Source organism: Salvelinus fontinalis, chromosome 1, assembly GCF_029448725.1.
Source record: "Salvelinus fontinalis isolate EN_2023a chromosome 1, ASM2944872v1, whole genome shotgun sequence".
Classification (NCBI taxonomy): domain Eukaryota; kingdom Metazoa; phylum Chordata; class Actinopteri; order Salmoniformes; family Salmonidae; genus Salvelinus; species Salvelinus fontinalis.
The window spans coordinates 4,378,291-4,394,199 of NC_074665.1; positions in this window are offsets into that span (position 1 = coordinate 4,378,291).

The following is a 15,909-nucleotide window of genomic DNA, read 5'->3' on the forward strand; positions in this document are numbered from 1 at the left end:
CTAGATTCTACCCCCAGACCATCAGGCTGCTGAATAGATACTACTAGATTCTACCCCCAGACCATCAGGCTGCTGAATAGATACTACTAGATTCTACCCCCAGACCATCAGGCTGCTGAATAGATACTACTAGATTCTACCCCCAGACCATCAGGCTGCTGAATAGATACTACTAGATTCTACCCCCAGACCATCAGGCTGCTGAATAGATACTACTAGATTCTACCCCCAGACCATCAGGCTGCTGAATAGATACTACTAGATTCTACCCCCAGACCATCAGGCTTCTGAATAGATACTACTAGATTCTACTAGATTCTACCCCCAGACCATCAGGCTGCTGAATAGATACTACTAGATTCTACCCCCAGACCATCAGGCTGCTGAATATATACTACTAGATTCTACTAGATTCTACCCCCAGACCATCAGGCTGCTGAATAGATACTACTAGATTCTACTAGATTCTACCCCCAGACCATCAGGCTGCTGAATATATACTACTAGATTCTACTAGATTCTACCCCCAGACCATCAGGCTGCTGAATAGATACTACTAGATTCTACTAGATTCTACCCCCAGACCATCAGGCTGCTGAATAGATACTACTAGATTCTACCCCCAGACCATCAGGCTGCTGAATAGATACTACTAGATTCTACTAGATTCTACCCCCAGACCATCAGGCTGCTGAATATATACTACTAGATTCTACTAGATTCTACCCCCAGACCATCAGGCTGCTGAATATATACTACTAGATTCTACTAGATTCTACCCCCAGACCATCAGGCTGCTGAATATATACTACTAGATTCTACTAGATTCTACCCCCAGACCATCAGGCTGCTGAATATATACTACTAGATTCTACTAGATTCTACCCCCAGACCATCAGGCTGCTGAATATATACTACTAGATTCTACTAGATTCTACCCCCAGACCATCAGGCTGCTGAATAGATACTACTAGATTCTACCCCCAGACCATCAGGCTGCTGAATAGATACTACTAGATTCTACCCCCAGACCATCAGGCTGCTGAATAGATACTACTAGATTCTACCCCCAGACCATCAGGCTGCTGAATATATACTACTAGATTCTACCCCCAGACCATCAGGCTGCTGAATAGATACTACTAGATTCTACCCCCAGACCATCAGGCTGCTGAATATATACTACTAGATTCTACCCCCAGACCATCAGGCTGCTGAATATATACTACTAGATTCTACCCCCAGACCATCAGGCTGCTGAATAGATACTACTAGATTCTACCCCCAGACCATCAGGCTGCTGAATAGATATACTACTAGATTCTACCCCCAGACCATCAGGCTGCTGAATAGATACTACTAGATTCTACCCCCAGACCATCAGGCTGCTGAATAGATACTACTAGATTCTACCCCCAGACCATCAGGCTGCTGAATAGATACTACTAGATTCTACCCCCAGACCATCAGGCTGCTGAATATATACTACTAGATTCTACCCCCAGACCATCAGGCTGCTGAATAGATACTACTAGATTCTACCCCCAGACCATCAGGCTGCTGAATAGATACTACTAGATTCTACCCCCAGACCATCAGGCTGCTGAATAGATACTACTAGATTCTACCATCAGGCTGCTGAATATATACTACTAGATTCTACCCCCAGACCATCAGGCTGCTGAATATATACTACTAGATTCTACCATCAGGCTGCTGAATATATACTACTAGATTCTACCCCCAGACCATCAGGCTGCTGAATATATACTACTAGATTCCACCCCCAGACCATCAGGCTGCTGAATAGATACTACTAGATTCTACCATCAGGCTGCTGAATATATACTACTAGATTCTACCCCCAGACCATCAGGCTGCTGAATATATACTACTAGATTCTACCATCAGGCTGCTGAATATATACTACTAGATTCTACCCCCACACCATCAGGCTGCTGAATATATACTACTAGATTCTACCATCAGGCTGCTGAATATATACTACTAGATTCTACCCCAAGACCATCAGGCTGCTGAATATATACTACTAGATTCTACCATCAGGCTGCTGAATATATACTACTAGATTCTACCATCAGGCTGCTGAATATATACTACTAGATTCTACCATCAGGCTGCTGAATATATACTACTAGATTCTACCCCCAGACCATCAGGCTGCTGAATAGATACTACTAGATTCTACCCCCAGACCATCAGACCATCAGGCTGCTGAATATATACTACTAGATTCTACCCCCAGACCATCAGGCTGCTGAATAGATACTACTAGATTCTACCCCCAGACCATCAGACCATCAGGCTGCTGAATATATACTACTAGATTCTACCCCAAGACCATCAGGCTGCTGAATATATACTACTAGATTCTACCCCCAGACCATCAGACCATCAGGCTGCTGAATAGATACTACTAGATTCTACCCCCAGACCATCAGACCATCAGGCTGCTGAATATATACTACTAGATTCTACCCCAAGACCATCAGGCTGCTGAATATATACTACTAGATTCTACCCCCAGACCATCAGGCTGCTGAATAGATACTACTAGATTCTACCCCAGACCATCAGGCTGCTGAATAGATACTACTAGATTCTACCCCCAGACCATCAGGCTGCTGAATATATACTACTAGATTCTACCCCCAGACCATCAGGCTGCTGAATAGATACTACTAGATTCTACCATCAGGCTGCTGAATATATACTACTAGATTCTACCCCCAGACCATCAGGCTGCTGAATATATACTACTAGATTCTACTAGATTCTACCCCCAGACCATCAGGCTGCTGAATATATACTACTAGATTCTACTAGATTCTACCCCCAGACCATCAGGCTGCTGAATATATACTACTAGATTCTACTAGATTCTACCCCCAGACCATCAGGCTGCTGAATATATACTACTAGATTCTACTAGATTCTACCCCCAGACCATCAGGCTGCTGAATATATACTACTAGATTCTACTAGATTCTACCCCCAGACCATCAGGCTGCTGAATAGATACTACTAGATTCTACCCCCAGACCATCAGGCTGCTGAATAGATACTACTAGATTCTACCCCCAGACCATCAGGCTGCTGAATAGATACTACTAGATTCTACCCCCAGACCATCAGGCTGCTGAATATATACTACTAGATTCTACCCCCAGACCATCAGGCTGCTGAATAGATACTACTAGATTCTACCCCCAGACCATCAGGCTGCTGAATATATACTACTAGATTCTACCCCCAGACCATCAGGCTGCTGAATATATACTACTAGATTCTACCCCCAGACCATCAGGCTGCTGAATAGATACTACTAGATTCTACCCCCAGACCATCAGGCTGCTGAATATATACTACTAGATTCTACCCCCAGACCATCAGGCTGCTGAATATATACTACTAGATTCTACCCCCAGACCATCAGGCTGCTGAATATATACTACTAGATTCTACCCCCAGACCATCAGGCTGCTGAATATATACTACTAGATTCTACCCCAGACCATCAGTCTGCTGAATAGATACTACTAGATTCTACCCCCAGACCATCAGGCTGCTGAATAGATACTACTAGATTCTACCCCCAGACCATCAGGCTGCTGAATAGATACTACTAGATTCTACCCCCAGACCATCAGGCTGCTGAATAGATACTACTAGATTCTACCCCCAGACCATCAGGCTGCTGAATATATACTACTAGATTCTACCCCCAGACCATCAGGCTGCTGAATAGATACTACTAGATTCTACCCCCAGACCATCAGGCTGCTGAATAGATACTACTAGATTCTACCCCCAGACCATCAGGCTGCTGAATAGATACTACTAGATTCTACCCCCAGACCATCAGGCTGCTGAATAGATACTACTAGATTCTACCCCCAGACCATCAGGCTGCTGAATAGATACTACTAGATTCTACCCCCAGACCATCAGGCTGCTGAATATATACTACTAGATTCTACCCCCAGACCATCAGGCTGCTGAATAGATACTACTAGATTCTACCCCCAGACCATCAGGCTGCTGAATAGATACTACTAGATTCTACCCCCAGACCATCAGGCTGCTGAATAGATACTACTAGATTCTACCCCCAGACCATCAGGCTGCTGAATAGATACTACTAGATTCTACCCCCAGACCATCAGGCTGCTGAATAGATACTACTAGATTCTACCCCCAGACCATCAGGCTGCTGAATAGATACTACTAGATTCTACCCCCAGACCATCAGGCTGCTGAATAGATACTACTAGATTCTACTAGATTCTACCCCCAGACCATCAGGCTGCTGAATAGATACTACTAGATTCTACTAGATTCTACCCCCAGACCATCAGGCTGCTGAATATATACTACTAGATTCTACTAGATTCTACCCCCAGACCATCAGGCTGCTGAATAGTACTACTAGATTCTACTAGATTCTACCCCCAGACCATCAGGCTGCTGAATATATACTACTAGATCTACTAGATTCTACCCCCAGACCATCAGGCTGCTGAATAGATACTACTAGATTCTACTAGATTCTACCCCCAGACCATCAGGCTGCTGAATAGATACTACTAGATTCTACCCCCAGACCATCAGGCTGCTGAATAGTCTACTGATTCTACTAGATTCTACCCCCAGACCATCAGGCTGCTGAATATATACTACTAGATTCTACTAGATTCTACCCCCAGACCATCAGGCTGCTGAATATATACTACTAGATTCTACTAGATTCTACCCCCAGACCATCAGGCTGCTGAATATATACTACTAGATTCTACTAGATTCTACCCCCAGACCATCAGGCTGCTGAATATATACTACTAGATTCTACTAGATTCTACCCCCAGACCATCAGGCTGCTGAATATATACTACTAGATTCTACTAGATTCTACCCCCAGACCATCAGGCTGCTGAATAGATACTACTAGATTCTACCCCCAGACCATCAGGCTGCTGAATAGATACTACTAGATTCTACCCCCAGACCATCAGGCTGCTGAATAGATACTACTAGATTCTACCCCCAGACCATCAGGCTGCTGAATATATACTACTAGATTCTACCCCCAGACCATCAGGCTGCTGAATAGATACTACTAGATTCTACCCCCAGACCATCAGGCTGCTGAATATATACTACTAGATTCTACCCCCAGACCATCAGGCTGCTGAATATATACTACTAGATTCTACCCCCAGACCATCAGGCTGCTGAATAGATACTACTAGATTCTACCCCCAGACCATCAGGCTGCTGAATAGATATACTACTAGATTCTACCCCCAGACCATCAGGCTGCTGAATAGATACTACTAGATTCTACCCCCAGACCATCAGGCTGCTGAATAGATACTACTAGATTCTACCCCCAGACCATCAGGCTGCTGAATAGATACTACTAGATTCTACCCCCAGACCATCAGGCTGCTGAATATATACTACTAGATTCTACCCCCAGACCATCAGGCTGCTGAATAGATACTACTAGATTCTACCCCCAGACCATCAGGCTGCTGAATAGATACTACTAGATTCTACCCCCAGACCATCAGGCTGCTGAATATATACTACTAGATTCTACCATCAGGCTGCTGAATATATACTACTAGATTCTACCCCCAGACCATCAGGCTGCTGAATATATACTACTAGATTCCACCCCCAGACCATCAGGCTGCTGAATAGATACTACTAGATTCTACCATCAGGCTGCTGAATATATACTACTAGATTCTACCCCCAGACCATCAGGCTGCTGAATATATACTACTAGATTCTACCATCAGGCTGCTGAATATATACTACTAGATTCTACCCCCACACCATCAGGCTGCTGAATATATACTACTAGATTCTACCATCAGGCTGCTGAATATATACTACTAGATTCTACCCCAAGACCATCAGGCTGCTGAATATATACTACTAGATTCTACCATCAGGCTGCTGAATATATACTACTAGATTCTACCATCAGGCTGCTGAATATATACTACTAGATTCTACCCCCAGACCATCAGGCTGCTGAATAGATACTACTAGATTCTACCCCCAGACCATCAGACCATCAGGCTGCTGAATATATACTACTAGATTCTACCCCCAGACCATCAGGCTGCTGAATAGATACTACTAGATTCTACCCCCAGACCATCAGACCATCAGGCTGCTGAATATATACTACTAGATTCTACCCCAAGACCATCAGGCTGCTGAATATATACTACTAGATTCTACCCCCAGACCATCAGACCATCAGGCTGCTGAATAGATACTACTAGATTCTACCCCCAGACCATCAGACCATCAGGCTGCTGAATATATACTACTAGATTCTACCCCAAGACCATCAGGCTGCTGAATATATACTACTAGATTCTACCCCCAGACCATCAGGCTGCTGAATAGATACTACTAGATTCTACCCCAGACCATCAGGCTGCTGAATAGATACTACTAGATTCTACCCCCAGACCATCAGGCTGCTGAATATATACTACTAGATTCTACCCCCAGACCATCAGGCTGCTGAATAGATACTACTAGATTCTACCATCAGGCTGCTGAATATATACTACTAGATTCTACCCCCAGACCATCAGGCTGCTGAATATATACTACTAGATTCTACTAGATTCTACCCCCAGACCATCAGGCTGCTGAATATATACTACTAGATTCTACTAGATTCTACCCCCAGACCATCAGGCTGCTGAATATATACTACTAGATTCTACTAGATTCTACCCCCAGACCATCAGGCTGCTGAATATATACTACTAGATTCTACTAGATTCTACCCCCAGACCATCAGGCTGCTGAATATATACTACTAGATTCTACTAGATTCTACCCCCAGACCATCAGGCTGCTGAATAGATACTACTAGATTCTACCCCCAGACCATCAGGCTGCTGAATAGATACTACTAGATTCTACCCCCAGACCATCAGGCTGCTGAATAGATACTACTAGATTCTACCCCCAGACCATCAGGCTGCTGAATAGATACTACTAGATTCTACCCCCAGACCATCAGGCTGCTGAATAGATACTACTAGATTCTACCCCAGACCATCAGGCTGCTGAATATATACTACTAGATTCTACCCCCAGACCATCAGGCTGCTGAATATATACTACTAGATTCTACCCCCAGACCATCAGGCTGCTGAATATATACTACTAGATTCTACCCCCAGACCATCAGGCTGCTGAATATATACTACTAGATTCTACTAGATTCTACCCCCAGACCATCAGGCTGCTGAATAGATACTACTAGATTCTACTAGATTCTACCCCCAGACCATCAGGCTGCTGAATATATACTACTAGATTCTACTAGATTCTACCCCCAGACCATCAGGCTGCTGAATATATACTACTAGATTCTACTAGATTCTACCCCCAGACCATCAGGCTGCTGAATAGATACTACTAGATTCTACCCCCAGACCATCAGGCTGCTGAATAGATACTACTAGATTCTACCCCCAGACCATCAGGCTGCTGAATAGATACTACTAGATTCTACCCCCAGACCATCAGGCTGCTGAATATATACTACTAGATTCTACCCCCAGACCATCAGGCTGCTGAATAGATACTACTAGATTCTACCCCCAGACCATCAGGCTGCTGAATAGATACTACTAGATTCTACCCCCAGACCATCAGGCTGCTGAATATATACTACTAGATTCTACCCCCAGACCATCAGGCTGCTGAATAGATACTACTAGATTCTACCCCCAGACCATCAGGCTGCTGAATAGATACTACTAGATTCTACCCCCAGACCATCAGGCTGCTGAATAGATACTACTAGATTCTACCATCAGGCTGCTGAATAGATACTACTAGATTCTACCCCAGACCATCAGGCTGCTGAATAGATACTACTAGATTCTACCATCAGGCTGCTGAATATATACTACTAGATTCTACCCCCAGACCATCAGGCTGCTGAATATATACTACTAGATTCTACCATCAGGCTGCTGAATAGATAATACTAGATTCTACCCCCAGACCATCAGGCTGCTGAATATATACTACTAGATTCTACCCCCAGACCATCAGGCTGCTGAATAGATACTACTAGATTCTACCCCCAGACCATCAGGCTGCTGAATAGATACTACTAGATTCTACCCCCAGACCATCAGGCTGCTGAATATATACTACTAGATTCTACTAGATTCTACCCCCAGACCATCAGGCTGCTGAATATATACTACTAGATTCTACTAGATTCTACCCCCAGACCATCAGGCTGCTGAATATATACTACTAGATTCTACTAGATTCTACCCCCAGACCATCAGGCTGCTGAATATATACTACTAGATTCTACTAGATTCTACCCCAGACCATCAGGCTGCTGAATAGATACTACTAGATTCTACCCCCAGACCATCAGGCTGCTGAATAGATACTACTAGATTCTACCCCCAGACCATCAGGCTGCTGAATAGATACTACTAGATTCTACCCCCAGACCATCAGGCTGCTGAATATATACTACTAGATTCTACCCCCAGACCATCAGGCTGCTGAATAGATACTACTAGATTCTACCCCCAGACCATCAGGCTGCTGAATAGATACTACTAGATTCTACCCCCAGACCATCAGGCTGCTGAATATATACTACTAGATTCTACCCCCAGACCATCAGGCTGCTGAATAGATACTACTAGATTCTACCCCCAGACCATCAGGCTGCTGAATAGATATACTACTAGATTCTACCCCCAGACCATCAGGCTGCTGAATAGATACTACTAGATTCTACCCCCAGACCATCAGGCTGCTGAATAGATACTACTAGATTCTACCCCCAGACCATCAGGCTGCTGAATAGATACTACTAGATTCTACCCCCAGACCATCAGGCTGCTGAATATATACTACTAGATTCTACCCCCAGACCATCAGGCTGCTGAATAGATACTACTAGATTCTACCCCCAGACCATCAGGCTGCTGAATAGATACTACTAGATTCTACCCCCAGACCATCAGGCTGCTGAATAGATACTACTAGATTCTACCATCAGGCTGCTGAATAGATACTACTAGATTCTACCATCAGGCTGCTGAATAGATACTACTAGATTCTACCATCAGGCTGCTGAATATATACTACTAGATTCTACCCCCAGACCATCAGGCTGCTGAATATATACTACTAGATTCTACCATCAGGCTGCTGAATAGATACTACTAGATTCTACCCCCAGACCATCAGGCTGCTGAATAGATACTACTAGATTCTACCCCCAGACCATCAGGCTGCTGAATAGATACTACTAGATTCTACCCCCAGACCATCAGGCTGCTGAATAGATACTACTAGATTCTACCCCCAGACCATCAGGCTGCTGAATAGATACTACTAGATTCTACCATCAGGCTGCTGAATATATACTACTAGATTCTACCCCCAGACCATCAGGCTGCTGAATATATACTACTAGATTCTACCATCAGGCTGCTGAATATATACTACTAGATTCTACCCCCAGACCATCAGGCTGCTGAATAGATACTACTAGATTCTACCCCCAGACCATCAGGCTGCTGAATAGATACTACTAGATTCTACCCCCAGACCATCAGGCTGCTGAATATATACTACTAGATTCTACCCCCAGACCATCAGGCTGCTGAATAGATACTACTAGATTCTACCCCCAGACCATCAGGCTGCTGAATATATACTACTAGATTCTACCCCCAGACCATCAGGCTGCTGAATATATACTACTAGATTCTACCCCCAGACCATCAGGCTGCTGAATAGATACTACTAGATTCTACCCCAGACCATCAGGCTGCTGAATAGATACTACTAGATTCTACCCCCAGACCATCAGGCTGCTGAATATATACTACTAGATTCTACCCCCAGACCATCAGGCTGCTGAATAGATACTACTAGATTCTACCATCAGGCTGCTGAATATATACTACTAGATTCTACCCCCAGACCATCAGGCTGCTGAATATATACTACTAGATTCTACTAGATTCTACCCCCAGACCATCAGGCTGCTGAATATATACTACTAGATTCTACTAGATTCTACCCCCAGACCATCAGGCTGCTGAATATATACTACTAGATTCTACTAGATTCTACCCCCAGACCATCAGGCTGCTGAATATATACTACTAGATTCTACCCCCAGACCATCAGGCTGCTGAATAGATACTACTAGATTCTACCCCCAGACCATCAGGCTGCTGAATAGATACTACTAGATTCTACCCCCAGACCATCAGGCTGCTGAATAGATACTACTAGATTCTACCCCCAGACCATCAGGCTGCTGAATAGATACTACTAGATTCTACCCCCAGACCATCAGGCTGCTGAATAGATACTACTAGATTCTACCCCCAGACCATCAGGCTGCTGAATAGATACTACTAGATTCTACCCCCAGACCATCAGGCTGCTGAATATATACTACTAGATTCTACCCCCAGACCATCAGGCTGCTGAATAGATACTACTAGATTCTACCCCCAGACCATCAGGCTGCTGAATATATACTACTAGATTCTACCCCCAGACCATCAGGCTGCTGAATATATACTACTAGATTCTACCATCAGGCTGCTGAATATATACTACTAGATTCTACCCCCAGACCATCAGGCTGCTGAATAGATACTACTAGATTCTACCATCAGGCTGCTGAATATATACTACTAGATTCTACCCCCAGACCATCAGGCTGCTGAATATATACTACTAGATTCTACCATCAGGCTGCTGAATATATACTACTAGATTCTACCATCAGGCTGCTGAATATATACTACTAGATTCTACCCCCAGACCATCAGGCTGCTGAATAGATACTACTAGATTCTACCCCCAGACCATCAGGCTGCTGAATATATACTACTAGATTCTACCCCCAGACCATCAGGCTGCTGAATAGATACTACTAGATTCTACCCCCAGACCATCAGACCATCAGGCTGCTGAATATATACTACTAGATTCTACCCCAAGACCATCAGGCTGCTGAATATATACTACTAGATTCTACCCCCAGACCATCAGACCATCAGGCTGCTGAATAGATACTACTAGATTCTACCCCCAGACCATCAGGCTGCTGAATATATACTACTAGATTCTACCCCCAGACCATCAGGCTGCTGAATAGATACTACTAGATTCTACCCCCAGACCATCAGGCTGCTGAATAGATACTACTAGATTCTACCCCAGACCATCAGGCTGCTGAATAGATACTACTAGATTCTACCCCCAGACCATCAGGCTGCTGAATATATACTACTAGATTCTACCCCCAGACCATCAGGCTGCTGAATAGATACTACTAGATTCTACCATCAGGCTGCTGAATATATACTACTAGATTCTACCCCCAGACCATCAGGCTGCTGAATATATACTACTAGATTCTACTAGATTCTACCCCCAGACCATCAGGCTGCTGAATATATACTACTAGATTCTACTAGATTCTACCCCCAGACCATCAGGCTGCTGAATAGATACTACTAGATTCTACTGATTCTCCCCAGACCATCAGGCTGCTGAATAATATACTACTAGATTCTACCCCCAGACCATCAGGCTGCTGAATATATACTACTAGATTCTACCCCCAGACCATCAGGCTGCTGAATAGATACTACTAGATTCTACCCCCAGACCATCAGGCTGCTGAATAGATACTACTAGATTCTACCCCCAGACCATCAGGCTGCTGAATAGATACTACTAGATTCTACCCCCAGACCATCAGGCTGCTGAATAGATACTACTAGATTCTACCCCCAGACCATCAGGCTGCTGAATAGATACTACTAGATTCTACCCCAGACCATCAGGCTGCTGAATATATACTACTAGATTCTACCCCCAGACCATCAGGCTGCTGAATATATACTACTAGATTCTACCCCCAGACCATCAGGCTGCTGAATAGATACTACTAGATTCTACCCCCAGACCATCAGGCTGCTGAATATATACTACTAGATTCTACCCCCAGACCATCAGGCTGCTGAATAATACTACTAGATTCTACTAGATTCTACCCCCAGACCATCAGGCTGCTGAATATACTCTGATTCTACTAGATTCTACCCCCAGACCATCAGGCTGCTGAATATACTACTGATTCTACTAGATTCTACCCCCAGACCATCAGGCTGCTGAATAGATACTACTAGATTCTACCCCCAGACCATCAGGCTGCTGAATAGATACTACTAGATTCTACCCCCAGACCATCAGGCTGCTGAATAGATACTACTAGATTCTACCCCCAGACCATCAGGCTGCTGAATATATACTACTAGATTCTACCCCCAGACCATCAGGCTGCTGAATAGATACTACTAGATTCTACCCCCAGACCATCAGGCTGCTGAATAGATACTACTAGATTCTACCCCCAGACCATCAGGCTGCTGAATATATACTACTAGATTCTACCCCCAGACCATCAGGCTGCTGAATAGATACTACTAGATTCTACCCCCAGACCATCAGGCTGCTGAATAGATACTACTAGATTCTACCCCCAGACCATCAGGCTGCTGAATAGATACTACTAGATTCTACCATCAGGCTGCTGAATAGATACTACTAGATTCTACCATCAGGCTGCTGAATAGATACTACTAGATTCTACCATCAGGCTGCTGAATATATACTACTAGATTCTACCCCCAGACCATCAGGCTGCTGAATAGATACTACTAGATTCTACCATCAGGCTGCTGAATAGATAATACTAGATTCTACCCCCAGACCATCAGGCTGCTGAATATATACTACTAGATTCTACCCCCAGACCATCAGGCTGCTGAATAGATACTACTAGATTCTACCCCCAGACCATCAGGCTGCTGAATAGATACTACTAGATTCTACCCCCAGACCATCAGGCTGCTGAATATATACTACTAGATTCTACTAGATTCTACCCCCAGACCATCAGGCTGCTGAATATATACTACTAGATTCTACTAGATTCTACCCCCAGACCATCAGGCTGCTGAATAGATACTACTAGATTCTACTAGATTCTACCCCCAGACCATCAGGCTGCTGAATATATACTACTAGATTCTACTAGATTCTACCCCCAGACCATCAGGCTGCTGAATAGATACTACTAGATTCTACCCCCAGACCATCAGGCTGCTGAATAGATACTACTAGATTCTACCCCCAGACCATCAGGCTGCTGAATAGATACTACTAGATTCTACCCCCAGACCATCAGGCTGCTGAATATATACTACTAGATTCTACCCCCAGACCATCAGGCTGCTGAATAGATACTACTAGATTCTACCCCCAGACCATCAGGCTGCTGAATAGATACTACTAGATTCTACCCCCAGACCATCAGGCTGCTGAATATATACTACTAGATTCTACCCCCAGACCATCAGGCTGCTGAATAGATACTACTAGATTCTACCCCCAGACCATCAGGCTGCTGAATAGTATACTACTAGATTCTACCCCCAGACCATCAGGCTGCTGAATAGATACTACTAGATTCTACCCCCAGACCATCAGGCTGCTGAATAGATACTACTAGATTCTACCCCCAGACCATCAGGCTGCTGAATAGATACTACTAGATTCTACCATCAGGCTGCTGAATAGATACTACTAGATTCTACCATCAGGCTGCTGAATATATACTACTAGATTCTACCCCCAGACCATCAGGCTGCTGAATATATACTACTAGATTCTACCATCAGGCTGCTGAATAGATAATACTAGATTCTACCCCCAGACCATCAGGCTGCTGAATATATACTACTAGATTCTACCCCCAGACCATCAGGCTGCTGAATAGATACTACTAGATTCTACCCCCAGACCATCAGGCTGCTGAATAGATACTACTAGATTCTACCCCCAGACCATCAGGCTGCTGAATAGATACTACTAGATTCTACCATCAGGCTGCTGAATAGATACTACTAGATTCTACCATCAGGCTGCTGAATATATACTACTAGATTCTACCCCCAGACCATCAGGCTGCTGAATATATACTACTAGATTCTACCATCAGGCTGCTGAATAGATAATACTAGATTCTACCCCCAGACCATCAGGCTGCTGAATATATACTACTAGATTCTACCCCCAGACCATCAGGCTGCTGAATAGATACTACTAGATTCTACCCCCAGACCATCAGGCTGCTGAATAGATACTACTAGATTCTACCCCCAGACCATCAGGCTGCTGAATAGATACTACTAGATTCTACCATCAGGCTGCTGAATATATACTACTAGATTCTACCCCCAGACCATCAGGCTGCTGAATATATACTACTAGATTCTACCATCAGGCTGCTGAATATATACTACTAGATTCTACCCCCACACCATCAGGCTGCTGAATATATACTACTAGATTCTACCATCAGGCTGCTGAATATATACTACTAGATTCTACCCCAAGACCATCAGGCTGCTGAATATATACTACTAGATTCTACCATCAGGCTGCTGAATATATACTACTAGATTCTACCATCAGGCTGCTGAATATATACTACTAGATTCTACCCCCAGACCATCAGGCTGCTGAATAGATACTACTAGATTCTACCCCAGACCATCGACCATCAGGCTGCTGAATATATACTACTAGATTCTACCCCAACCAGACCATCAGGCTGCTGAATATATACTACTAGATTCTACCCCCAGACCATCAGACCATCAGGCTGCTGAATATATACTACTAGATTCTACCCCCAGACCATCAGGCTGCTGAATATATACTACTAGATTCTACCCCCAGACCATCAGACCATCAGGCTGCTGAATAGATACTACTAGATTCTACCCCCAGACCATCAGACCATCAGGCTGCTGAATATATACTACTAGATTCTACCCCAAGACCATCAGGCTGCTGAATAGATACTACTAGATTCTACCCCCAGACCATCAGACTGCTGAATATATACTACTAGATTCTACCCCCAGACCATCAGGCTGCTGAATAGATACTACTAGATTCTACCCCAGACCATCAGGCTGCTGAATAGATACTACTAGATTCTACCCCCAGACCATCAGGCTGCTGAATAGATACTACTAGATTCTACCATCAGGCTGCTGAATAGATACTACTAGATTCTACCCCCAGACCATCAGGCTGCTGAATATATACTACTAGATTCTACCCCCAGACCATCAGGCTGCTGAATAGATACTACTAGATTCTACCATCAGGCTGCTGAATATATACTACTAGATTCTACCCCCAGACCATCAGGCTGCTGAATAGATACTACTAGATTCTACCCCCAGACCATCAGGCTGCTGAATAGATACTACTAGATTCTACCCCCCAGACCATCAGGCTGCTGAATAGATACTACTAGATTCTACCCCAGACCATCAGGCTGCTGGATATATACTACTAGATTCTACCATCAGGCTGCTGAATAGATACTACTAGATTCTACCCCCAGACCATCAGGCTGCTGAATAGATACTACTAGATTCTACCCCCAGACCATCAGGCTGCTGAATAGATACTACTAGATTCTACTAGATTCTACCCCCAGACCATCAGGCTGCTGAATAGATACTACTAGATTCTACTAGATTTTACCCCCAGACCATCAGGCTGCTGAATAGATACTACTAGATTCTACCCCCAGACCATCAGGCTGCTGAATATATACTACTAGATTCTACCCCCAGACCATCAGGCTGCTGAATAGATACTACTAGATTCTACCCCCAGACCATCAGGCTGCTGAATAGATACTACTAGATTCTACCCCCAGACCATCAGGCTGCTGAATAG